At 42.2% G+C, this 27,230-nt stretch overlaps 1 protein-coding gene across 1 annotated transcript in view; it reads left to right on the top strand.

The window, feature by feature from the left end:
* The first annotated feature begins 254 nt into the window (after positions 1–254).
* gpd2 (glycerol-3-phosphate dehydrogenase 2 (mitochondrial)) overlaps positions 255–27,230 on the top strand; it is a 190,055-nt gene continuing 163,079 nt past the window's right edge. Inside the window, exon 1 of the mRNA XM_041201033.1 lies at positions 255–385. The gene's annotated coding sequence lies outside the window, so the exon portion shown is untranslated. The remainder of the gene's footprint in view (positions 386–27,230) is intronic.

Raw genomic sequence — 27,230 nt, 5'->3', positions numbered from 1 at the left:
CACCTCACATAATTACATTCCATCATCACAAGAAATTAGTCATTAGGGCACTGGTTTTAAAAAAGTTATAAAAGCAATGATTATGCCGTGACAGGCAGCAACCTTCAGCTTCTTACAGTAAGGAATTACTTACAGGGCAGGGCGGAAGATAACGTGTAATTAAAGAAAACTCCCTATCCGGCTCTGATTGGTGCAGTAAATGCGAAGGCGCGTCTGTGTTGACAGCAGCGCCGCAGTCCTGTTGGGCTACTTGAGCTGTCAATCTCTGAATAAGGTCGTGATCACATAAGCGATTGGAAACGTTGTGCAAAAGGAAGAATGTGTTATTGGGGTGGAGATCGTGCAATGTTCAAGCAGTGTTGAAGGTTACCGGCTGTGGGATTTGGTGAGTGCCCTGAATTGTTAATAATGTACAGTTAAGTGGGTGGTGAGGTAAATGTACAGATCAGTTTTACATCCCGCTTCCCAGACATAGCGTCCGGGAGAGCGGTAATGGGCATCTATCTACAGGTAAGACCGGTGAAGTGGAGGGATGTTATCAGCATACCAAGCTTTTGCATGCATCGTGCCCCTTATGCAATGCTGCCCGTTTGGTACGTGCAATTATTTGGGGATTTTTTTTTTCTTTTAGTGTAGATACAGAAGTTGTGTAAAGGCCCCTCTCATTTACTTCTCTTTTTTTTTCTCCGCCTTTCGTTGTTGAAAGGAGTGCAAATCACGCCCGTTTCCCGCTGCCTATGATTGGGGCCCTGGCAATCTCAGTTTTGAGTGGCTAAAAGCGGTGTCAGTCTGGGGTGACAACACCATCACGTCGCAGAAACTGAGCAGGTGGTTTGCAGGTTCTGAAAGAGTCACAACAAAATGTGTAGCTACGGACAAGTATTGACTTAGAATACCTTTTGGAGGGAGAAGCGTTTGATTATTTGCTATGGCTGAGTAATCCCTGCTCTTTTTGCCTTCTGTATTAGCGCCGTGCTATTTAATACTTGCAAATTCTCATCCTTTTCAAAACCCTCCATGGCTTCACCCCTCCCTATCTTTGTAATCTCATCCAGTCCCACAACCCTCCGAGATATCTGTGCTCAGCTAATTCTGGCCTCTTCAGCATCCCTGATCTTAATTGCTCCATCATTAGTGGAAGTACTTTCAGTTGCCATGGCCTTAAATTCTGGAATTCCCTGCCTAAACCTCTCTGCTTCTTGACCTCACTGTCTCTTGAAGCTTCTCCTTAAAGCCTGCCTGTTTGACCAAACTTATCTAACTGTCGTCTAACTGAATACCAGCCTATGTGGCTCAGTGTCATATTTTGTTTTGTAATGCTGCTGTGAAGTGCCTTGGGAAGTTACATTACACTAGCAATGCTATATGAATAAAAGTTGTTGTTACTGGTATATGTGTGTGAATTTTGCAGGTTTGGAATTTCCTCACATTTGCACCCAACGATGCATATAATCTGGATGCAAGCAAATTAAGTGTCTTAAAAGATTGTGGAAATGTTGGAGAAAGTGAATTGCACAGATTTTTTTATTCTTTCATGGGTTGTGGGCATTCCTGGCTAGGCTAGGATTTGTTGCCCATCCCTAGTTGACCTTGAGAAGATGCTGATGAGTCATCTTCTTGAACTGCTGCCGTCCTCGTGGCATGGAGCCGCTGGTTCCAGTGGCCTCGTGGTCTGGTGCAGGGTATCTGCCTCCATTAAGCTGGCTAGCTTTGCATGCAGCAGGTGGCTGCTCCACTTCAGAAAAATGCTCGTGAGATTTCAGATTCTCCCCTAATTGGGGCCTTAGCCATCTTAGTTGGTTGCATGCCTCCATGCAGCAGGCAGTCAATCCTATTCCCAGCCCACCCTGGGTAGTTCCCCAGCAGTTGGAATGTGTTGGGTCACCATCCCAACCCTGCTCCTGCTACCCCCCATTTACCCAGATCCCCAGCCTCCAAGCCTGTTATCTTGGGGCTAGGAAAATTCCACTCAACATTTCAGTTCGATGACCTTTCATCGACCTGAAATGTTAACTCTATTCCTCTCTTTCCACAGATGTTGCCAGGCAGCTGCATATTTTCAGCAGTTCTGTTTTTATTCAGATTTCAAGCATTTACTTTGACAATTGAGAAGGTGGTGGTGAGCTGCCTTCTTTAACCACTGCAGTCCATGTGGTGTAGGTACACCCACAGTGCTGTTAGGAAAGGAGTTCTAGGATTTTGACCCAGTGCCAGTGAAGGAATGGTGATATAGTTCAAAGACACGTTGGTGAGTGGCTTGAGGAGAACTTCCAGGTAGTGGTGTTCCCATGTATCTTCTGCCCTTGTCCTTCTAGAGGATAGCGGTCGTGGGTTTGGAAGGTGCTGCCTAAGGAACCTGGGTAAGTTTCTGCAATCCATCTTGTAGATGCTACACACTGCTGCCACTGTTCATCGATGGTGGAGGGAGTGAATGTTTGTGGATGGGTTGCCAATACAGCAGGCTGCTTTGTCTTGGATGGTGTCAAGTTCCTTGAATGTTGTAGGAGCTACATTCATCCAGGCAAGTGGAGAGTATTCCATCACGCTCCTGACTTGTGCCTTGTAGATGGTGGACAGGGCTTGGAGAGTCAGGAGGTGAGTTATTCTCCACAGAATTCCCAGCCTCTGACCTATCATTGCAGCCACGGTAGTTATATGGCTGGTCCAGTTCAGTTTCTGGTCAATAGTAACCCCCAGTATGTTGATAGTGGGGGATTCAGCAATTGTAATGCCATTGAATGTCAAGGGAAGACGGTTAGCTTCTTGCTTGTTGAGATGTTCTTGTGTGGTGCGAATGTTACTTGCCATTTATCAGCCCAAGGTTAAATGTTGTTCGGGTCTTGCTGCATATGGACATGGGCTGCTTCAGTATCGGAAGAGTCACAAATAGTACTGAATATTCTGCGTTAATTAGCAAACATCCCCACTTCTGACCTTGTGATGGAGGGAAGGTCATTAATGAAGCAGTTGAAGATGGTTGGTCTAGGGCACTATCCTGACAAACTCCTGCAGCGATGTCCTGGAGCTGAGGTAATTGACCTCCAACAACCATCACCATTTTCCTTTGAGAGATTTCCCCCTAATACCCATTAACTTAAGTTTTGCTAGGGCTCCTTGATGCTACACTCCATCAAATGGTGTTTTGATGTCAAAAGCAGCCACCCTCACTTCACCTCACCTTTGTCCATGTTTTGACCATGGCTGTAATGAGATCAGGAGCTGTGTGGCCCTGGTGAAAAACAGACTGAGTATCAGTGAGCAGATTATTGCTGTGCCACTTTATAGCACTGTCAACAACACCTTCCATCACTTTGCTGATGATCGAGAGCAGACTGATGGGATGGTAATTGGCCATGATGGATTTGTCCTGCTTTTTGTGAACAGGACATACCTGAGCCATTTTCCACATTGCCGGATAGATGTCAGTGTTGTAGGTGTACAGGAGCAGCTTGGCTAGGGATGCAAGTCTTCAGTACTATTGCTGGAATGTTGTCAGGGCCCATTGCCTTTGCAGTACCCAGTGCCATAGCCATTTCTTGATATCATGTGGTGTGAATTGGGTTTTCTGAAGACTGGCATCCGTGATGTTGGGGACTTCAGGAGGAGTGCAAGATGGATCATCCTTTTGGCACTTTTGGCTGAAGATGACTACTGTATGGCCAAGTCTCCTTGAACTTTTACAGCTATCCAGCAATCTCTTTGCCCTATTGAATCTCCACTTTAGAACTTGTCCCAATCTTAACTCTCAAATGAGTATTCCCAGTTATGCTTGTTCTCATGGTTTTACAACATTGGAACAAAATTATCAGTTTCAATTGGGTCCATTTTTGTGTTTTGCAATTTTTTGAGCATTGTTTTCAATGTATTTATATAGCAGCAATATAAATGTGTTGTCTTAGAAATTGAAAGGCCTTCTGGATTACCATATTCTTAAACTCAATGCAGGATATGCATTAAGGATAGTTAAATGAATTGAAACTTGAATTTTGATACTTTTGGAAGTCGTTTGATAGCACAGAACTTGAGTATTGCTGAAAAAAGAGACATGTTGAAGATTTTCGCTATAATATTGGTCTTATCGGCAACCTTATAATTAGGACCTGAATCATTTGCTCACCATGCAAGTTTGATGCTGAAATAGGGTGCATCAAAGGCATCTTGCAGGATAATGGCTATCCTGATCAGATTGTTTCATGCCATCAGATTGTTATCATGCAAACTCATCAGCAGGCCTAAGGCTGTCACTTTATGCCCTGAAAAGTGCCCAGTCTACCTCAGATTACCCTGGATGGGCAAAGTATCTGAAAAATTTGAGCAACAGGTAAAGCTAACTGTTTCACACTGCTACTATGCAGCAGCAACATGAGTGGTATTCGCCACTAACAGGATGCTGCCATCAAGCCAATAAGATGTTCTGCCAAATGAATAATGTGGTATATGAATTTCATTGCCAGTGTGATGCTAGGTATGTAGGTCGTACGTCCCAAAGACTGGTGGATTGTATCAAACAGCATGTCCCAACCTCTGTTTGCAGTGGGCACATTTCAGACTGTAGCCAATCAGGTCATGTTTGCAAAACTCAAAACACAGTGTCCAACATTAGGTGTGATTCTGCGATTGGACAACATTTGTTAAATAATCTTCAGTGTAGTAAGAATTACGCTGACAACCAATTTAAGATTGTCATTTGGGCTCAAGGTGTTGCTCATTTGCATGAATTGGAAGCTACATATATTAATTCCCAGGGCCCTGTGCTTTGCAAACAGAAATAACACGTACACACATTGTGCCTGTTTCAGTTAAACAAAATAAGTGACAGCCATTTGCTGACTTATTCCTCAGGGCAATGCCTTGACCAATCAGAGTTAAGCTACCTGGCTTAAATTTCAAACGGTGCTTGGAAGTTAACCATCAATTGGTGCATTCTCCATGGCAATGCCTCTACCAGTCAGAGTCCACTTGCCAACCAGTCAGCACTCTCTTCTCACACAGTATAAACTGCGGTTTTCCCCTTATATTGGTATTCTCGCAAAGTGTCCTGATGAGTACAAGATGAAAAGCTTTGACATGTCTCTTTTTTTCAACAATACTTTTGGAAGAAATATACAATGTGGATTCAGTTCTTTCCTTAGGCCTTCCTTTTTATTAGGATAATAATTTCTGATTTACCCCCATCTATACCCATCTCTAATGAGGTTGGGAGAATACTTGACTGTAACTTGACATCAACAAAATGAGTGTGACGAGTATATAACTTTCTGACTGCACTCACGGAGAAAAGTCCAGGCTACGATGTGTAATGTTTCTGTGTTAGTTTTTGGTGGATATTACCGTACAGTGGATGCTTATGCTAGCACAGTAATACAAGATCTTACTAATACTAAAGTTTTTATGATTTAAAAAAAAAGCCTTAGTAAATAGAAATTGCAGAGGAAGGAAGAACTTGCTTATGTGCAGCTCCTTCTGATATCTCAAAACAATGAATTGCTTTGAAATGCAGTTCTTTGTTAAGAAAGTGCATGTGTTTGTCATTTGGCACACACAAATTCCCACAAAAGGCAAACACATGAAGGAACAATTACTCTGCTTTTGGTTGAGTGGAAAGTGTTGGAAAACGCATCTAACTCTATTCTGTTTTGAATAGTATCATGATATATTTAATGTTGACTCATTCTAACATCTAACCATGAAAAGACACCTCCCACTGTATAATGTCCTTTGGTTACTGCACTGACTGTGTCAAGTTGATTTTATGCTGATATCCAAGAGTGGGACATGAACCCACACATTCTGGTTCAACTGAATACTGAACAAGGTAAAATCACAACTGGAAAAAGAAACAGCCGTGTGAATATATTACAACTGTCCCATAACATACTTGAGTTCCAAGTAAGTGCTTGACTTGATTATGTTTTCAAATTATGAATATATTTGCAAAGATGGTTTTACGTAATAATCTGGTTCAGCTGAATACTGAACAAGGTAAAATCACAACTGGAAAAAGAAACAGCCGTGTGAATATATTACAACTGTCCCATAACATACTTGAGTTCAAAGTAAGTGCTCAACTTGATTATATTTTCAAATTATGAATATATTTGCAAAGACGGTTTTAAGTAATAATCAATGTAATTGCCGCTCATTCAATTTTACCAACAATACTGCAGTGGAACAAGTTCCATTTGTAAGCTAAATTAATCTGTAAAAAGCTCTCCTATGAACATAAGAATGAGGAGCAGAGGTAGGCCACTCGGCCCTTGAACCTGCTCTGCCACTCAATAAGATCATGGCTGATCTGATTGTAACCTCAATGCCACATCCCTGCCTACCCCCAATGACCGTTCACCTCCCTTATTAATCAATAATCTATCTAGCTCTGACTTAAAAATATTCAAAGGTTGTGCTTCCACTGCCTTTTGAGGAAGAGAGTTCCAAAGATTCACTACCCTCTAAGAGACAGAAATTCTCACCTTTGTCTTAAATGGGCGACCCCTTATTGTTAAACAGTGACCCCTAGTTCCAAAACCTCCCACAAGAGGAAACATCCTCTCCACATCCACTGTGCCAACACCCTCAGGATCTTAAAAGTTCCAATCAAGTCACCTCTTACTCTTCTAAGCTCTAGTGGATACAAGCCTAATCTGTCCAACATATTCTCATAAGACAACCTGCTCATTCCTGGTAATAGTCAAGTAAACCTTCTCTGAACTAACACATTTACATATTTCCTCAAATAAGGAGACCAGTACTGTGCACAGTACTCCAGATGTGGTCCCACCAGTGCCCTGTACAACTGAAGCATAACCTCCCTACTTTAGTAATCAATTCCCTTCACAATAAATTATAACATTCTATTAGCTTTCCTAATTACTTGCTGTACCTGCATATTAGGCTTTTGTGATTCACAACTAGGACACCCAGATCCCTCTGAAACTCAGAGCTCTGCAATTTCTCACCATTTAGATAATAAGCTTTTTTATTTTTCCTGCCAAAATGAACAATTTCACATTTGTCCACCGTATACTCCATTTGCCAGATCTTGGTCCACTCACTTAACCGATATATCCCTTTGTAGCCTCCTTGTCCTTGTCACGATTTATTTTGCTACCTATATTTGTGTCATCAGTAAATTTAGCAATCATTCCTCCGGTCCCTTAATCCCTTAGTCCCTTATATAAATTGTAAAAAGCTGAGGCCCCAGCACTGATCCTTGTGGCACACCACTCATCACATCCTGCCAGCCAGAAAAAGACCCATTTATGTCATCTCTCTGCTTCCTGTTAGCTAGCCAATCCTCTATCCGTGTCAATATGTTACCCCCTACACTATGAGCTTTTATTTTCCGCAATAACCTTTGATGTGGCATTTTATCAAATGCCTTCTGGAAATCTAAATACAGTACATCCACTGGTTCCCCTTTATCCACAGCACATGTGACTCCTTCAAAGAACTCCAATAACTTGGTTAAACATGATTTCCCTTTCACAAAACTGTGTTGACTCTGCCTGATTGCCTTGAATTTTTCTAAGCGCCCTGCAACAGCATCTTTAAAAATAGTTGCTATCATTTTCCCTCTGACATATGTTAGGCTAACTGGCCTTTAGTTTCCTGCTTTTTGTCTCCCTTTTTGAATAAAGCAGTTAGATTTGCTATTTTCCAATCAAATGGAATCTTCCCTGAATCTGAGGAATTTTGGAAAATTAAAACCAATGCATCAGCTATCTTACTAGCCACTTCTTTGAAGACCTTAGGATGAAGTTCATTCAGACCTGGGGATTTGTCAGCCTGCAGCCCCAATAATTTGCTCAATACGACTTCCCTGGTGATTGTAATTTTCCTGAGTTCCTCCCTCCCTTCCATTTCCTGATTTACAGCTATTTCTGGGATGTTACTTGTGTCCTCCATAGCGAATACCAAAGCAAAATACCTGTTTAATTCATCCGCCATCTCCCTACTTTCCATTATCAATTCCCCAGACGTACTTTCTATAGGACCAATGGTCATTTTGTTAATTCCTTTCTTATTTAAGTATAGAAACTCTTACTATCCATCTTTATATTACTAGCTGGCTTTCTCTCATTCTCTAACATTTCCCTCCTTATTAATCTTTTTGTCATTCTTTGCTGTTCTTTATATTCTTTACAATCTTCTGACCTGCCATCCATCTTTGTGTAATTATATGGTTTATCTTTAAGCTTGATACTGTCTTTAGCTTTAGTTAACCACAGATGGTGGGTCCCCTCCTTGGAATTTTTCTTTCTCATTGGAATGTATGTATTCTGTATATTCTGAAATATCCTTTCACCTGTCTGCCATTGAACCTCTGTTGACCTATCCCTTAACCGCATTTGCCAGTTCACTTTAGCTAGCTCCGCTTTCATGCCCTCATAATTGCCTTATTTAAGTTTAAAATACTAGTCTTGGATGCACTCATTTCTCCCTCAACACAAATGTAAAATTCAATCATATTTTGGTCACTGCTACCTAGGGGTGTCTTCACTATGAGCTTATCAGTTAATCCTATCTCGTTGCTCAATACCAGGTCTTGTTTAGTCTGCCCTCTGGTTGGCTCCTGAACATGCTGTTCTGAGAAACTATCCTGAAAACATTCTATGAACTCCTCACCAATGCTACCTTTGCCCATCTGATTTTTCCAGTCTATATGTAGATTAAAATCCCCCAAATATATTATTGCTCTACCTTTCTGATGAGCTCCCATTATTTCTTCTTTTACACTATCTTCTACCGTGTAGTTACAATTACTCTTTGTCCCTTCCTGTCACGGTCTGTTTATCATTTCCCATATTAATACCTGTCTTTCTTGCCTTGTCTCTACTCTTTGGTTTACCACAACTTCCCAAATTTGATCCCTTGCCCCACTATTCAGTTTGAAACCTGCTCTACTTCCCTAGTTATGTGGCCCTTGAGAACACAAGGTGTAGACTGTCCCAATGGTACAGATCCCACTTTCCGCAATACTGGTATCAGTGCCCCACAAACTGGAACCCACTTCTCCCACACCAGTTTTTGAGCCACACACTCATTTCTCTAATCATATTTATCCTATGACAATTTGCACGTGGCTCAGGTAATAATCCAGAAATTATTATCTTTGAGGGCCTGCTTCTTAATTGGTGCTTAGCCCATCATACTGACTATGCGGAGCCTCCTTCCTCATCCTGCCTATGTAGTCGGACCACGACCACTCTATCTCTCCCTCCCTCCCCCCGCCCCCGCCAACTGCAAGTTCCATCCAGCCCTGAGCAGATGTCCCCAACCCTGGCGCCGGGCAGGAAACACAGCTGTGTGGACTTTCGCTCTTTGCTGCAGAGAACAGTGTTAATCTTGTACTGTACTGTACTGTCTCCTGCTACCACTACATTCCTTTTTGCTCCCCCCACTTGAATGGCTTCCTGTACCACTGTGCCACAGTCAGTTTGCTCATCCACCCTTCAGCCCCTGCTCTCATCCAAACAAGCTGAGAGAACCTTAAACCTATTGGACAATTGCAGAGGCTCACACTCCCACACTCCTATCCTCTGGGTTCCCTTACCTGTCTCACTCGCAGTCACATGCTCTGTCCCTGACCACTGACCAAATGAGAAGACCCCATCCTAAGTGGTGTCGCTGCCTCCTGGTGTGAAATATTCAGGTAACTTTTACCTCCCTGATGTGTCACAGAGTCCAACAGGATGAGGTTTCTGTTATTAAATTAAAAATAACAAATGGACAGAATTTTTATCATGAACATGTTCAGGTGACTGATTGTGATGCGTGGACATTTTATTCAGGATTCTAAAAACTTTTTTCATTGGTTTTAAAGCCTTCAGCTGCCTGAGGCGGCTGTCTGCCTTCAGGGAGCTTTTATTCAGTGCTCAGCCACGCTTACGTCAGCACCCGCCCCCCACCTCAGCAACACTGAGCATTTCAGCATGCACTTCCTGCTGATTGGCTGTTAATTGACCAGCCAGCGTGAAATTGCGGCTGGGGGCCAATTGCGGTCGGAGGCCAATCGCGGTCGACAGTCCATTCCCCGACCACACCCGGGCTTGCCGATTGACACAGGTCCACATGCCATCTAAAAATCTTGCCCATTAATTTAGTATTAAACTTTAATAGAAGTTGTTTCTGGTTATCATAGTTTTTATTGAAACTATAAAGGTCTGATGGTGTAGATTTTTTATTAAATTTATTCTATCCTATAGAGTGTTAATATACAGTTTATTCTATATACCATCCCATCTTGTATATAAATATTTTATTTTTTAGTTGCTAAGGGAAGTGATGGAGGAAGATGAGGATAGAAAAGCATATATGAGAGAATTCTAGTGTCTGCTTTGGGAAAAGAAGAATGGGAATAAGAAAGAAGTTGGATAAGTAATGAAGGAAAAGTCAAACATTATCACCAAGTCCCCTGGAGAAAGTATCAGTAAATTACCATCTCTTTAATCACCTGACTGCAAAAGCTGGTTATGCTTATGAAATGTGAGATAAATGCAAGCTTCCTGTGCCAAGAGATGGTACAGCTCAGAGTTTCCATTGCCTTTGAAACTGGCTGACAAATGGCTAATTCATCCCAAGGAATGATGAATATGGATTATTGGAATAAATTGGAAATAAAGAAACAAATTCTGGCATTAACTTCATCTAGATGAACTGCATTTATCTATGAAGATCCAGTGCCCGCTTTGAGAAATAGTTCAGTGCAGGTTTATATGTCATATGTTGAATGGTAATTGTACTTGTATATAACATTGTAAGTAGGTAACCCATTTGTTATTTATTACCATATTACACACAGTTCAGGACATTTAAACCTGCACATTGTTGATGGGGATTAATAAATGTGATGGTATTTAGGAACCAAGGTTGCTGCTGGTGATCATCTTGAATCTGGTAGTAATGCTTGGACTCATACAGGAAGAGTACCTCAAATCTGGCTACCTGAAAACCGGCCGTGTCCGAAAACTAAGCATTTTTATAATCTTCTGTACATTGATTTCAATTGAGTAAAAGAACAAAAAACTTACATTGGCAATTCAGTTAGGTGCTGCAATGGCGTGATGTGGCTCCAGACTACTTCCCAGCTTTGCATGCCGTTCTGCCCTGGGCTCCAAACAACCTTTGACCTCACCGGACCTGTCTTGACCTGAACCGTCCACGGCTTGAACTGCCCAACCCAAAATCTGGAAATATCCAAAATCTGGCAAGGCTTCAACTCCAAGGGAGCTGGATTTGAGATACCATACCTGTATCAAATAACTATTAGTAGTTTTGCCTACACACTACAACAAGTGCTTAAAATTGGAATAAAATGAGTTAATTTATTTTCAAATGCTGAATACACAAGCAAACTAAAACCCATTATACTTAACCAGATTAATTAACACGTTAAATATTATCAAACAACTAGAATGCAATGGAACAAGCCTTATCAGTAAGCCAAGCCAATTTGCAAGACTCCCATGAATAAAATTTTGAAATCAAGAAGGACCAAGTTATAAGCCTGAAGTCTGGAGCTGGAAACTAAAATGTGGGCGGTCATGTTTTGAGATTAAGTAGTTTGAATAAAATGCGATTGCAGAAACAAGTAAATTAGTTCATGAAACGAGTGGCATGGCACATGATTTATTGCATTTTTGAGGAGAGAAATGGAATTAAGTTAAATAAGTAGAATTTGCTTTGACTGCATTCACTGTAGCCTGTGAAACACTGACTGATGTTGCACATACTGCCTCCTTGTATAAATTACCATTACCTCTTGACTCAACAGTCCCTTCTGAATAAACAATTCCCCTCAGTGACTTGGGATACATAGGAGGTGGTTTTCAATTAATTGGTCATTCATTATTTGTATGAAAAATGAGCAGCCAGAATGCCCAAGGCCCAGCTGATACAATTTTCAGATTGGTCTTTAAATGTGGCTGTTTCAAGCAGGAAACAGTTCAAATTATGCAAATTTTTAAGAATGTGATGAGCAGCCCAGCCAACAGTTTGTAAAGGGATCACAAAAGCCACTGTAAAGGGCCTCAAACTTTATTTGTTTCTATTTATGTGGGGCCAGAAGGAACAGACCTGACCTGTCAACTGGCTCAGTGTAGGAGCAGGCCAATTTTACATCCAACAAGCAACTGGTGAGTTGCAGCATAGTGCCCGTTTGATGGCCGCATCTCACGCACCATGTTCAAACGAGGCTTGCACCTAAAACAGTTTGTGACAAATAATAAACTATTGTACAGTTTTGAACTTCGAGTAGTTAATTTTTATCACCACAGTTCTCTCTTCTGGTGGTTTTAAGTGCTCCTCTATCAGCTTTTCTCTAGTGCTTCTTACATGTACTGCCTGAGGGTTTGGAGTATCTGTTCAATCCTCCAGATGCTGGTTAACATCTGTAAGAGCCTCTTGGGACTAATATGGCTTTCGTCTCTTGTCAACTACTTTCTAAAAGTAGTTCTGTTGAAGGGTCATGAGGACTTGAAATGTCAACTCTTCTCCGCCGATGCTGCCAGACCTGCTGAGTTTTTCCAGGTAATTCTGTTTTTGTTTTTTTTTACCTTCTAAAAAGACTAGTTACAGGCTGCACCTGCAGGCACCTGGGACACCTATTTCTGGCTTATTCCTGACATGCATAGTGATCTGAAAAAACTGGCTTGCTTTCCTTTTTATCCTGAGAGACATACCATAATTTGAAATCTGAAAATGCTAGAACAAATGCTGGAAAATACTACCATTATTTGAACTGTTTGCTGCTTCTGCGAGGCCAGTGACCTGTAGGAGCACAATGAGAATGTTCCTTTATAGGTCAGCAAAACATAACCAATGGTTGACTTCAAGCACAAGTTTCAGTCACATCCTTTAAAGCCAGCCCTCTCATCTCGGTGGCCTGTGGACAACAACATATTCCTGCCTCATGACCCTCTGGTGTAGGACCAACATCTGCAAGTCATCTTGAAGCTGCTTCATACTTGAGGTTGTTCTGCAATGCCCAGGATACACCTTTTATTGTGAAACACATGCTAACATGGATTTCTCTCAGACTGTCTGCAGATACTGCACATGGGTGCAACATTTTCCAAACGTTTTTCTTCTGAAACCAGGGGCAAAATTTTCCCCCCCATGGTCGGGGGTGCGCCGCGATTTTACGTGGAATTGGCCCGTTCAGTTCAGTGTGACGTCTGCCAGGAAGCACTATGTGCTCTGTGTGTGGGGGGGGTGGAAGTCCCTCAGCTGGGAGTGCACTCTCTCGTGCACAAGTGTGAAATAGCACACAGATCTCCTTGAGGCTAAGTGCTGCCTCAGAGAGATCGGCTCAGATTTTCAACTTTTAATAAAGGAATTTAAAAACTTTCCCTGCTGTGCCCCCTCATGGGACATGTCCATAACTTCTATTTAAACCGTTCATTAAAATTTAAATACCCTCATGAAACCTCATCCCACCAGTGGATGAGGTTTCATGTTTTTTCACCAGCCTGCCTGGGCTCCCGGCCTGCCCGCCAACCTTAAGGTTGGATGGGCTGGTCCATTAATGAGCTGAATTGGTTTTCTAATGGCTTTAATAGGGCGTTGACAGGTCAGCGGGCGCGCATCCAACTCGGCTGCGCCCCCACCAACCTGAAAATGGAAATGACGCGGGGTGATGTCGGGAGTTCCACCCAACGTCACCCTGCGTCATCTTACGCGTCGGCGAGCAGGCCCCACCCCTGCTCGCCAACCGGAAGATCCTGCCCCAGAACTGCGATTGAATAAAATCAAGACTGAAGTATGGGTTAATAGCACCCGACTTATATTAGACGTTAACGTTTAATTGTTTTCAGCATTTATGCCAATATTATCCCCATCCACAACTCCTAATCATAGAAATGACTGCACGGTTTATAGTCTAGTCGGCCCATACTGTCTGTGTTGGTGCTAGCTATTCAGCTACAATAACTTGCAGCTTAAATTTATATAGCACCTTTAACATAATAAAACATCGATTCACAGGAGCATTATAAAACAAGATATGATACTGAGTGACATGAGCTATTAGGTCAGATGGTCAAAAGCGAGGTTGAAGAGGTAGATTTTAAGGAGTGTCTTAAAGAATGAAAATGAGGTGGCGAGGCAGAGAGGTGTAGGAAGGATATTCCAGTGCTTGAGGCTTAAGCAACTGAAGGCACCGCCATGAGTGGTGAAGCAATTAAAGTTGAGGATATACAAGAGACTAGAATTAGAGGAGGGCAGATATCTCTAATGGAAGTGGGGCTGATGGAGATTACAGGGATAGGCTGAGACGAGGCCATGGAGGGATTTGAAAACAAGGGTGAGAATTTTAAAATCAAGATGTTGCTTGATTAGGAGCCAGTGTAGATCATTGGGCACAGGAATGATAGGAGAACAGGACTAGCTGTGAGGTAAGACATAGGCACTACAGTTTATGATGACCTCAAGTTTACAGAGGATGGAATGTGGGAGACCAGTCAGGAGTGCATTGGTATAGTCAAGTCCAGAGGCATGAATGAGTGTTTCAACAGCAGATGAGCTGAGACAGGGGCAAAGTTGGTGATGTTATGGAGGTGGAAACAGGTTGTCTTAATGATGGCACAAATATGAAATCAGCAACTCATCTCTATCAAATGTGACACTGAGATTGTGAATTAACTGGCTTAATTTCAGACTGTTGCCCAGTTGGCATAATTTATGATGCCATTTCTGTACCCGCCTTTGTATCCATTTATACTCTATCATGTACTTATCTACTCCCTTTTAAGTAAAGTTATAGTTTGAAGAGCCACTTATCCTAAAGCATTCCATGTTCTAATTAACCTTTTGTTTGAAAAATTTCTTTCTAGCTCCTCCCTTCATTCTTCAAATGATGGTTCTGCTCCCTTGTTAGCAATTTGAGCTCCCTTGTTAGCAATTTGAACGTTAGTAGAATCGATGGGATGGAATTTGACCTACTGCAACAGGGCATACGAGAATGGGAGAGAGAATTAAAACGGAGGCGGGATCTTTATTTAACTCTTTCACGAGCTGTGGAGTGAATGTTTGTGGATGGGATGCCAATCAAGCAGGCTGCTTTGTCCTGGATGGTGTTGAGCTTCTTGAGTGTTGAAGTTGCACTCATCCAAATAAATGGAAAGTATTCCATTACATTCCTGACTTCAGAACATAAGAAATTGGAACAGGAGTAGACAATTTGGCCCCTCGAGCCTGCTGTGCCATTCAATAAGATCATAGCTGATCTTCTTGTGTTTCGATTTCCACATTGCCATCTAACCCCGATAGCCTTAGCTTCTTGTTAGGCAAGGGAATCAATCTACCTCTGCCTTAATAAGAACATAAGAAATAGGAATAGGACTTGTGCCTTTTAGATGGTGGACAGGCTTTGTGGACTCAGGAGGTGCATTACTCGCTGAAGAATTTCCAGCCTCTGACCTGCTAAATTCCTATTTTGTTGAACAAAATAAAATAAGTTTAAAAATATAAAATAAATATACTAACTTTCTACTTGTCTCCAGCTTGCTTACTCTCCGGCTCACCACTGACCCTGCTCGTCGAAGCTCCTGCTTACGACACACCCTGCTCCCTGAGCTCACGGTCGCTGTGAACTCTCCATTTCGCTGCCAACCATCCGGTTTTCAGCCTTTGTCGCTCCCTGACCCTCCCTCTTGTTACCAACCCTCTGGGCTCACAGCTCTCTGACCCTCTGTCTTGCTGCCAACTGTCTGGTTTGTGGCCTCTGCCGTTACCTGACTGTCCCAGTTGCTGCTGACCTTTCCTCCTGCCAAACATACCAGTCACTGCTTCCCTTTCCTGAACCCACTGTTCTGGGGTTCTGGGGATGGGCGCGAGAGGCAGGAAGAGCACCTTCGTCTTGCAGGCGATAAGCCGTGAGCAATAGAGGTGGTCAGAGGGAGTATCAGGGAGTGGCAGAGGCTGGAAACCTGTGGGTCAGCAACGAAAAGGAGGGTCAGGGAGCAGCAGAGTATGCGAACTGGAGGGTCAGAACTGAGAGGGGTTTTCAGGGAGAGAGAGGCAGTGGCTGCTCCAAAATGGTGCCAATTGGGTAATGCAGCCCTACGTCAGGCCTGGTGCAAAACAACTGGAAAACGAAACTCCTGGCAATAAGTGGGAATATGGGCCCCATTAACTAACCAATGTTAAAGCGGGAATGATTTGAGATGAGGCAACTTAAAGGGGGGACCTATTGCTTCTAATTAATTCTCCCCAGTGGTGCGAGGTTGTGTTATCTGGCAGATGCTTTGAAGCAGGAACCTTGGGGGACGAAGAGGATGCCAGGTTGTTCTTGTTTTGGAATTGTTTCCTCCTCCAAAGAAGTGTTATGATCGGGTGAGGAGAGGTCGAATGGCTCCCCTCTCTTCCCATTCCTTGTTTGACTGTAGCAGATTTTTTTAAAAGGATATGCTTGACACTCCAGCGAGTGTTTAACTAAGTGCTGAAACAGATTTTCTTGAGTTTAGTTTAAGAAGTGAATTGTTTTTATTGTATTTAATCTGGTCTAAGTAAAACTAGATAAAAAAGCACTCCAACTCTCACGCTCACACTCACTTGAAGTTCACACATGCACACCAATAGGTTACAGAGTGGGAGTTAGATTAACTGGGCATTTTAGAGCCCAGTAAATGTTAAAGCGATATGGGTCTTGCAGATTGATAACTTGGATAATTCCAGGCTGACTCGGTGTCCCCGCATGATGTTGGTAGTCATTGTATCTTGTTTCCTGGAGGCAGCAGCTGTTGGGTTGATTTCAATGTGGTCTGTGAGCTAAGAATTCATGTATATGCATAAGTCCACCTTTTAATTTGAGAGGTTCACTTTAAAAATAATCCAGCAGACAAACTTTAGTATTAAACAATATAGGTTAGTTTATTACAAAAGTGCTGCTGAAAGTTATTTCAGTATAAGATAATAAAATTATTAATTGTCGTTTGGTAGTACAGAACTTGAGCATTGCTGAAAAAAGAGACATGTCTAAGCTTTTTGTGTTGCACACATCAGGACACTCTCAAGTGTACCAATAAAAGGGGGAAAACAACAATATATACTCTATGTGAAGAGAGTGCTGATTGTTTGGCAAGTGGTGTTGCCGTGGAGAATGTACCACTGGAGGTGACTGACGGTTAACTGCCAAGCATTGTTTTGAAATTTAAACCAGGCATCTTGACCCTGATTAGTCAAGGTATTGCCTTAAGGAATGAGTCAGCGAATGGCTGTCACTTATGAAATTAAGTAGTCAAATGAACTCCCCTTCCTTGACATAATAGTTGAGGAATCTGCCAGGGGATAGTCTACTACAAGCCTACCTTCACTGGTCAATATTTGCGTTGGGATTCTTACAGTTCCACACGCTATAAGATTAATCTTATCGGCAACCTTGTCAATAGGCCCCGAGCCATTTGTCCACCATGCAAGCTTGATGCTGAAATAGGATGCAAGAAAGGCATCCTGTAGATAACAGCTACTCTGAACAGATCATTTTGTGCTGTATATCACGCAAACTCACGAACGGGACTAAAGCTGTCACTTTCGGCCCTGAAAAGTGCCCAGTCTACCTCAGGTTACCCTGGGTGGGCAAGGTATCTCAAAAATTTTAACAACAAATGATGCTAGCTATTTCACACTGCTGCAATGCAGTAGCAACATGAGTGGTATTCACTACTAACAGGATGCTGCCGTCAAGCCAAAAAGATGTTCTGCCTATCACACAAATGGATAATGTGATATATGAATTTCAGTGCCAGTGTGATGCTAGGTATGTAGGGCTGTACGTCTCAAAGGTTGGGGATCGTATCAAACAGCACATCCCTGCCACTGTTCGCAACGGGCAGGATACAGACCGTACCCAACCAGCCCGTGTTTAAAAAACTCAAAACAGTGTCCAACATTAGATGTGATTCTGCGATTCGACAACATTTACTAAATAATCTTTAGTGTGGTAAAAATTACACTGACAACCAATTTAAGATTGTTAATCAGGCTCGTAGTATGGCACATTTGTGTGTACTAGAAGCTACATACTTTAATACACAGGGCTCTTCTTTGCCGACAGAACATGTACATACATTGTGCCTGTTTCAGCTAAACAAAATAAGTAACAGCCATTTGCTGACTCATTCCTCAGGTCAATACATTGACCAATCATGTTCAAGGTGCCTGGTTTAAATTTCAAACAATGCTTGGCAGTTAATTGTCAATCACCATCAGAGGTGCATTCTCCACAGTAACACCACTTACCAACCAATCAGCACTTTCCTCGTATACTATATATGCTGTTGTTTTCCCCTTTATATTGGTATTCTTGTGAAGTGCCCTGATGAGCGCAAGACGAAAAGTTTAGACATGTCTCTTTTTTCAGCAATAATGAAGTTAATTTAAGTAAAAGTACAGATACAAACATTCAAATGCAGATAAAAGAAAAAGATACTTAAATATGTGATTTCAAATCAGTCTCTGTAAGATACTGTTGCGGGCCCGTTGCTTGATTTCCTTTCTTTCTAAAGCGAAGGGGTTGAAACTTGAGATATGGTTAGCAACTGCAATGGCTTCAGCAGTTGACGAGTAGGTGTTTGCCTCTCTCAGGTGGATTCAGCAGGTTTTTGGGAGAGAGAGAAGGTTTCTTATTCCTCATAAATTCTGTGGTTTGACACTTGCAGGTTGCCTAGACTTCTTTGGCAGAAACAGCAATTGATTTCTCAAGACCTTCTTCTTCATCCTCCCTTGGCCAAGTACCCTCTCTGATGTTGTTTCTCAGAGTTCTTCCTGGGGTTCTGCTGTTTGCAGCCTGTTCGAAAACTTAAAATGGCTGCTATGATGTAACCTGGACAAAATGCCAAGTTGTCTTCCAAATAAGGCAAGTGGTAATCCCATTTAGCAATCTGAAGTCCCCTTATCAGCTACAGTGTTCAGAAGGGGCCAAGGTTTTCACACCTTTAGGGAAAGCCATTGTCTGTTTGAGGACTCATTGAACTTCAAAAGCCTCTTCCTGTCTTCATATGTCTTCTTGTAATCAACTCAGAGCCTTCCGGAAGTTTGACAACATTGCACTTGAAGAAAATGCCAGGTGACTTTTGGCAGCCATCATTGAGGTTTCTTGTGTCTATTTAAAAAGGAAGGTTAGCTTTTTTTTTGAAAATATATAATGTCATAACGTGACATACCACCAGCCTTATAGGAAGAAATGAAATATTTTCATTTTTTTACAGAAATAAATTGAGGAAACAAAAGATAAAGAAATATACACACATTTTTCTGCACCCCAGACGGATGACGGATGGAATAGTTTCCTATTTATATTTTCCTGTTAGGTTTTTTTATCTGGGATTTTCTTCCTCCTTTTCCTGGTTTATACAACAGCTTGCACAGATTTTAACTTTGGAGCTATCTTTACCCATTTCATTATTGAGGCTTTCAAAGAACATGCCAGACAAATCTAAGGCTAAATTAATTTCAGCTTCACCTGGACGTGTTTTCTGTTCACTTCCCAAACTTAAACTTTTAAATTCTCTCTTTGAATGAGCAAGTTGGCAATGGCCTCTTTCTATGCCAATAATTCATGCTTTCTTTGGTCAAAGTTTCTTTTTGCTGATACAAGAATTCCATTAGGATGCTTCTTATGTTCTAGCAAGAATGTTTGATATTCCTGTCTGAGCAGTTTAAAATCTCTCAGTATTTCCTCATTCCACTCAGATTGGATCTTATTTATTTTTGAGCTAGATGGATAGCTTCTGCGTTTTGAGTTTTTACTTCTTTCTGTAAAATCTTACGATTATCCTTTATCTCACAAATTAGTTTATGAAGATCACGGTTTGAACTGAGTTCAATGTATCTTTGTTTATCAGCTGTATCTTGTGACTCTACCCTGATGGGTGCGGCTATTCCTTGTGCTCTTTCAGCACAGGCAGAGCTATTCAATACAGTGCCAGCTGCCATTAACCCTTTAGGATCACTCTGAGATTTCAATCCTTTCGGGTGCATTTTGATTTGGGATTTCTATAGACCCCTTTCCTGCCTCTTTCCACTCACTGGGCTTAGCTTCAGCCCTTTTAAATGCCAAGTGACATCCCCCAGGCTGTTCAACTAAGTGGGTCATCTTCTTCACTGGGGATCTCCCTGGCTCCCGTTTAATTCTGTGGGTTTTTGCCCAGCCAGTTCAACTTTCATGGGTTGAGTTGCCCCGTCAGGCTTCTGAAAATTTTCAGCTGTCTGGAGCTTTACAGATTCCTGCTGCTGAAATTGTTTAGTTTGCTCAGCCTCTCTGTACAGTTTTTGAGTTTTGTGGGGAAACACCTTCCAGCCTGTGAGGTCATTCCCGAGCAAAAGGTCGACCCTTTGCATGGCAAGCTTGAGATTACACCCCCATCACTAATCTAGCAACAAGTTCACACTTTAAGTAGATTTTCACTAACAGTACCTCAATACCTTTTCTAGTATTCCTTTAACTATCACTTTGGAAATTGTCCTGCTTCTGCAATCTTCAATTCTTCCCGCAATCAGTGTCGTAGAGAACCCATATCCCGCAGAATGTTAATATTCTTTCCTGATTCTTTGGAACCACTAGAGACTATTTGCCCTTTACTGACGAAATTCTGACAGATTTCTATGCCTTCCTTTGTATTCATACAAAGGGTTACGATTTTAGTGACCAGAGCTACCGGCTGCGGTGGAATACTGCCTGTGGCTTTCTTTGCATGTCAGCAGTGTTCCTTGATGTGGCCTGATTTTCCACAATTAAAACAGACAGAGTGTGAAGTTGCCTTCCATGTTTCTTCTTTTCAAGGTTCGAGAGGGCTTTTCCCATTTTTGCCCATTCTCTTTTCCCTAGGAATCTTTTTCCTTCCTCTCTGTCTCCCCCATCTTTTCCTTGCTAATACAAACCATTTGACCCAGGCCTGCTGTTATTTGAAAGCCTGTGAGTCAGTTCATAAACCTCGGCCTCCATGGCAGCTGCCCTTGCTGCGGTAACCTTTTGTTCCTCAAGGTGCATTTTAATATTGTAAGGGAAACAATTTTTGAACTTCTCTAACAACATCAAATCTTATTCCATTGTAAGTACACTGTATCTTTAAAGCGTGCACCCGATTGGTCGAATGTGATCTGTTTGATTGTCTCAATTTCCAGATAAATTTGTGTGGGTGTTCTACAGGAATTTTGTAATTGCTGATGAAATGTCTCTGGCACAAGTTCATAAGCATTCAGGATTGCATCCTTAGTCTGTTTGTAATCAGCTGTCATTTCAGAGGCCACTGGAGAAAATCTCTTGGGCTTTTCCTGTTAACGGCTCCTGGATCATTAGTATCTACACTTTCTGGGATAAATGTAGCTGATCTGCAGTAATGAAGAATTCCACATCTCTCTTTTTGAATTTGGGAAGGAATTTGGAGAACTTTATGGCTTTGAGGCTTGTTATGGCGATTTTGGCAGTCATTAGGCAGAGTAGGATTTCCCCTAGCAGCTTCAAGCTGCCTTAGATCTCTATCTCTCTGCACTTGCAGTTCCAATTCCAATTTCTGTAGCTGAAAATCACATTCTTCCCTTTCCCTCTATTTCTGAGCTTCTCATTTTTCTTTTTCCTGAAATTCCAGCTCCTTTTCTCGGGCTAGTCTTTCTTTCCTTTCATCACGGTTTGTCTTTCTTCTTTTTCTTTCTGGGCTTTAAACTGCAGCTCAATCTTCATCTTTTACAGCTCTATTTTGCCTAGAATAACCCGGTCTGGTTTTGAACCAGCTTCTGCTGCCTGTTCTGACCCTGACTCACCATAACATTCAAGGCCAAGGGCCAAGTGCTGGTAAATGGGATTAGGTAGGTAGGTCAGATGTTTCTCACGTGTCGGTGCAGACTCCATGGACCGAAGGGCCTCTTCTGCACTGTGATTCTGTGAACTGAATTCAAAGTAGTCAGCAAGCATTTTCAAGAATTGCTGTCTATTTGTCTTACTGGGGATCTTAAATCCTACCTGCCTAGCCATGGCTTTTAGTTGCTCCATGTCTAAGGTTGCTAACTTCTACCAATTCGAACTCCCTTGACTGATAAATTCTTGTGCATCAAAATTTGCCATCCTAATGCACGGTTAGTACATCTTATAAAACAAAGCTTGTTGCTGTAGCCTCTAGTTTAGTTTCAAACAATTTGGACTCTGTGAACTGCCTTGTACTTCCAATTTCTTTGAAGTTCAAAATTTGTCTCTTTCACAATGGATTAAACCCTGACTTTTCATACAAGTTTAACCCCAATTGTCACAACCATATGAAAGGCATTTCCTTAAAGTGGTCCGTGAGCTAAGAATTTGTGTGTATTTATGTTGCCCCCCTTTTAATTTATGAATGATTCAATTTAAAAATAATCCAGCAGACAAGCTTTATTCTTAAACAACACGTGTTAGCTTATTGTAAAACTAATGTTGCAAGTAAAAAGTGATAAATTTATTAAGTAAAAATACAGATACAAAGATTCAAATGCAGATAAAGGAACAAGATACTTAAAGATGAGATTTCAAATCAGTCTTTGTGAGATATCGTTGCGGGCCTTTGGCTTGAGTTTCTTCCTTTCTGAAGAGAAGGGGTTGGAACTTGAGGCTCGGTTAGTAGCTGCAGTGGCTTCTGCAGTTCACCATCAGTGTTTGTCTCTCTCAGATGGATTCAGCAGGTCAGCAGGTTTTTGGGAGAGAAAGGTTTCTTATTTCTCACTAATCTGCAGTTACGGCACTTGCAAGTTGCCTGGACTTTTTCAGCAGAAACAGCAGTTGATTTCTTAAAACCTTCCTCTTTGTCTTCCCTTGGCCAAGTACCCTCTCCGATGTTATTTCTCAGAGTTCTTCCTGAGGTTCTGCACACAAAATGGCTGTTTGCAGCCTGTCTTTATATAGTTCAAAAACTTAAAATGGCTGCTATGATGTGACCTGCATAACATGCCAAATCATCGTCCTAATAAGGTAAGTGATAATCCCATTTAGCAATCTGAAGTCCCCTTATCAACTGCAGTGTTCAAAAGGGGCCGAAATTTTCACCCCTTCAGGGAAAGCCATTGTCTGTTTGAGGATTCATTGAATTTCGAAAGACTTTTCATCTCTGGGTAAGTCTTCTCGTAATCCACTCGGAGCCTTCTGGAATCTTGACAACATTGTAGTCAAAAAAAAATGTCAGGTGACTTTTGGCAGCCATCATTAAGGCATTTCCTATTTAAAAAGGAAGATTATCTTTTTTTCACAAAAGCTGTAGTATCACAACTGCATTTTCATGAAACTACATAATAGTTAATGCATGGTGGCTGCTCACACCAAGCATTACTTACGAAGAACTGGTTTCTTTGCAGCTCTCTTTTACTAAGTGTCAAGCTCAGAGACATGGGGCAGGATTTTATGTCTCGCGGGCGGGCGCACGCCTGACCTGATCGGGCATAAAAGTCTGCATCATGATGTCGGGCGAGCATCTTGATATCATCACACACTCACGTGATATTTTGGTCGGCGGGTGCACGTGAGAGTCAGCAGCGCTCCCATCGACAATTAAGAGGCTATTAATCAATTAATTGAAACCTATTTATTGCTGCCCATCCAACCTTACGGTTAACAGGCAGGCGAATTAGCCAGGTGGCTTTTTCATTTTTTAGCAAACCTCATCCACTGGCGAGATGAGGTTCCAACAATTAAATAAAAAATAAATATAAATTTTTGGGCAGAATTTTTATTCTGTTAATGTTATTGTGAGTGAGTGCCATGTCGGGACATTTTTTTCAGATTTTAAAATTCTTTCTTTATTTTTGTTTCTAAAAATGTTCAGCTCCCTGAGGCAGCTTCCTGCCTTCAGGGATTTTCAGTGCATGTTCCCCTGCGCCTGCACTCCACCTGCCTCCACCCTGACAGCGCTGAGCTTATCAGTACGTGTTTCATGCCATTAATTGGCCAGCCTGCGTGAAATTGCAGTTGGAGGCAGATCGTAGGCGGTGGACTGTTTCCTAGTTGCTCCCAGGCCCACCCACCGCACCCATCCAATGACCTGAAAATCCTGCCCACGGGGTCTGGACTTTGAGTTTTGCTAAGTGCACAGACAATAGGAGATGTGACTTCCACAAATGAGCTAGGACTTTTAGGACGGTGGGGTTTCTCTTCCTGCCACCTGGGCGATCTGTGGCCAACACATCACTGCCGAAACTGGCTGCCCTGCAGCCATTTAATTGCATGGAGATGGGACTTCTGCTCCTCAATTAAGAGGAAGTCCTGCCTCAGAGAGCTGCCAGCCAATCTGATTGGCTGGCAGCTCTCTAGTACCAGCAGTACCAGAAGCTGCAGTGGACAGGACTAGAACTGCAAGCAGTGCCCAGAGACTAGGGGGAGAATGTTCCCAGTGTTGGGGGAGGTTGTACGGGGATGAGTGGGGGCGGGCGCGGACCCGATCAGCGCCCCGGATGGGGTTGCGCTGCCTTTTTACATAGGCGGGCCAATTAAGGCCAGCCCAACGTGACATACGCCCAGAAGCACTGTGCGCTCCCTGTGCGGGCGGGGGGTGGTGGGCGTTCCCTGAGTCGGGGCCTGCCTGTAAAAGAATGCAGGAATCTCCCTGAGGCACCCAGATTAGTTTAAGTTTTAACAACTTAAGTAAAGAGAAGAAAAAAATTTGAAGACATGTCCCCTCATTTGACAGTGTCACATGAGCTGGGACATGTCAATGACATATCTTATAAAACATTTTATTCAATTTATAAACACTTTATGAAACCTCATCCCACCCATGGCTGAGGTGCCATGAAAAATGTGAAGGCCGCCTGGGCTCTTTGCCTTAGTTTATTAGTTTAATTAGTTTTTAAATGGCCTTAATAGGCCTTTGACAGTTTAAATGACACACGGTGATGTCGGGACGCACGGCTGACATCACCCCGCACCATTTTATACCTCGGCAAGCGGGCCCTGCCCCCACTCACCGAGCCGAAAATTCTGGCCTAGGTCCCAGGAGTACAGGATCAGGTAAGTGTGGGTGTCTCAGAGTGGGGTGTGGGAGGGGAGACGAGGCCCAGGGAGATGGATAGAGGGGTTTTGAGGAGTTGGTGGAGCGCATACAAACATGCGGATTAGGAGCAGGAGTAGGCCATTTAGCCCCTGAAGTCTGCTCTACTATTCAATAAGATCATGGCTGATCTGACTGAGCCCCCAACTCCACATTCCTTGACACCCTTGTTAGCCAAGAATCTATCTGCCACTGCTTTAAAAATATTCAATGACTCTGCCTTCACTGCTCTCTGGGAAAGAGAGTTCAAAAGACTCATGACGCTCTGAGAGAAAATAATTCTCCTCATCTCTGTCTTAAACGGGAGACCCTTTATTTTGAAACTATGGTTCTATTCTCTCCCACAAGATGAGACATCCTCTCAGCATCCACCATGTCAAATCCCCTCAGAATCTTATATATTTCAATAAGATTACCTTTCAATCTTCAAGGCTTCAATGGATAGAGGCCCAGCCTGTCCGACCTTTTCTCATAACATAACCCTCCCATCCCAGGTACTGAATTGCTTCTAATGTATTTATATCCTTTCTTAATTAGAACCAAAACTGCACACAGTACTCCAGATGTGGTCTCACCAGTGCCCTATACAACTGTAGCAAAACATCTCTACTTTTACATTCCATTCCCCAGGCAATAAACAACAACATTCCATTTGCCTTCCTAATCACTTGCTGTACCTGCATAATAACTTCTTGTGATTCACGTATCAAGACACCCAGATCCCTCTGTACCTCCGAGTTCTGCAATCTCACTCCATTTAAACATATTCTGCTTTTCTATTTTTCCTGTCAAAGTGATCAAGTTCGCCCTTCCTCACATTATACTCCATCTGCCAGATTTTTGTCCATTCACTTAACCTATCCATAATCCCTTATTTGCAGACTCCTGATGCCTTTGTCACAACTTACTTTCCTAACGAGGTTTATAGCATCAAATGAGAAGGGGTGGGGTAGGGGAAGGGAGCCAGACCTTGATGGAGGCCAACCCCTCACCCCTGTTGAGACCTGAGCAGGGCCATTTTCCAGGCTTCTCCTCTGCCCCTGAACTCCTCCTGCTAGCCTGAAAATTGAGGCTGGCTATGAAACTGCCCTTTAGGGGTCATTAATTAGCCACTTAAGAGTCCCAATTGGAGCAAGGTTACACTGGGTAATATTGCTTGCTGTTTTAGCCTTTTAAATGTTAGTCAGCAATCTTCAGCCAGTGATTACATAAAAGTCATTTTTTAAATAAAGCATGTCTTTGCAACAGAAGAAAGTAGATTGTGTAAGCACTTTGCTTGTCGTCATATGCGATTCAATCCATTTGTGTGAAAGCATTCTAAAATGGGGTGAGAACAGAAAACAAACATGTACTTATGTCTCTTGAAATGCTTTCCTACATTTTAAACTTGAGTAAACAACAGGAAAAAGGATGTTGACTGTGAATGTTTCCTGGATGTTTCAGGGAGGCGTGGCATTTTGCTCAAGGAAGTAATGTGAAACACACATCTAACGTTGCATTCTTATAAGTTGTGACTCTTTGTTTGATGAGCTCAGTAGCATATGGATTGCAGCTTCCCCAGTTGTAAAAATGGGCCATCAGGTTCGATAATGGCAAAATATGTCCCTTCAAATTTAGAGAAGTTTTAGATTTGAAGAAATTTCACATCTTGCATGTTTACTTGTGCTTGGTGACCACCCTCACAATTTCAAATGAGCAAGGTAGAATACATGATGGAGCAAGTTATACGTGGTCTGTACAGGGGTGCAGGGTGAATGACCGTTTAATGCCTCTGCTTCTTTTTGTAATGGAAGAAATCAACTTTTGACTAATAGAACTGAACTTAGGTCCAAATGGCAAATGGATTTTGTAGCCAAGCTTCCTCATGAAGATAAGTTTTGCTTATCTTGCATAATATGGGTGGAGGGGCAGGGTAGGGGGAAAATAGGAGGATGAAGCAAACTCTTTCTGCACCATTCAAGTTAAATATATCTCTTGGTCAGCTGTCCAGTTTATGCCATAGTTTGCTGAGATAGCTATAGTAGAAGGATCCAGTACATTCAAGGTTAACCTGGCACTAAGTACAGTACTGCTTATCAATGATGTAAGAAGCCACCTGTCCTAGAGCTTAGGTCAGCAGTCTAGAGCTAGGTAGCAACATGTAAGGACATGCCATGGAGATCTCTCCATACCCGTACCCTCAACTGTAAATATGTACATAATTCAGTAATGTTAATAAAGACTTCTTGATAA

This window comes from Carcharodon carcharias, chromosome 12 (assembly GCF_017639515.1).
Source record: "Carcharodon carcharias isolate sCarCar2 chromosome 12, sCarCar2.pri, whole genome shotgun sequence".
NCBI classification, from domain to species: domain Eukaryota; kingdom Metazoa; phylum Chordata; class Chondrichthyes; order Lamniformes; family Lamnidae; genus Carcharodon; species Carcharodon carcharias.
This window is presented reverse-complemented; position numbering and strand designations above follow the sequence as displayed.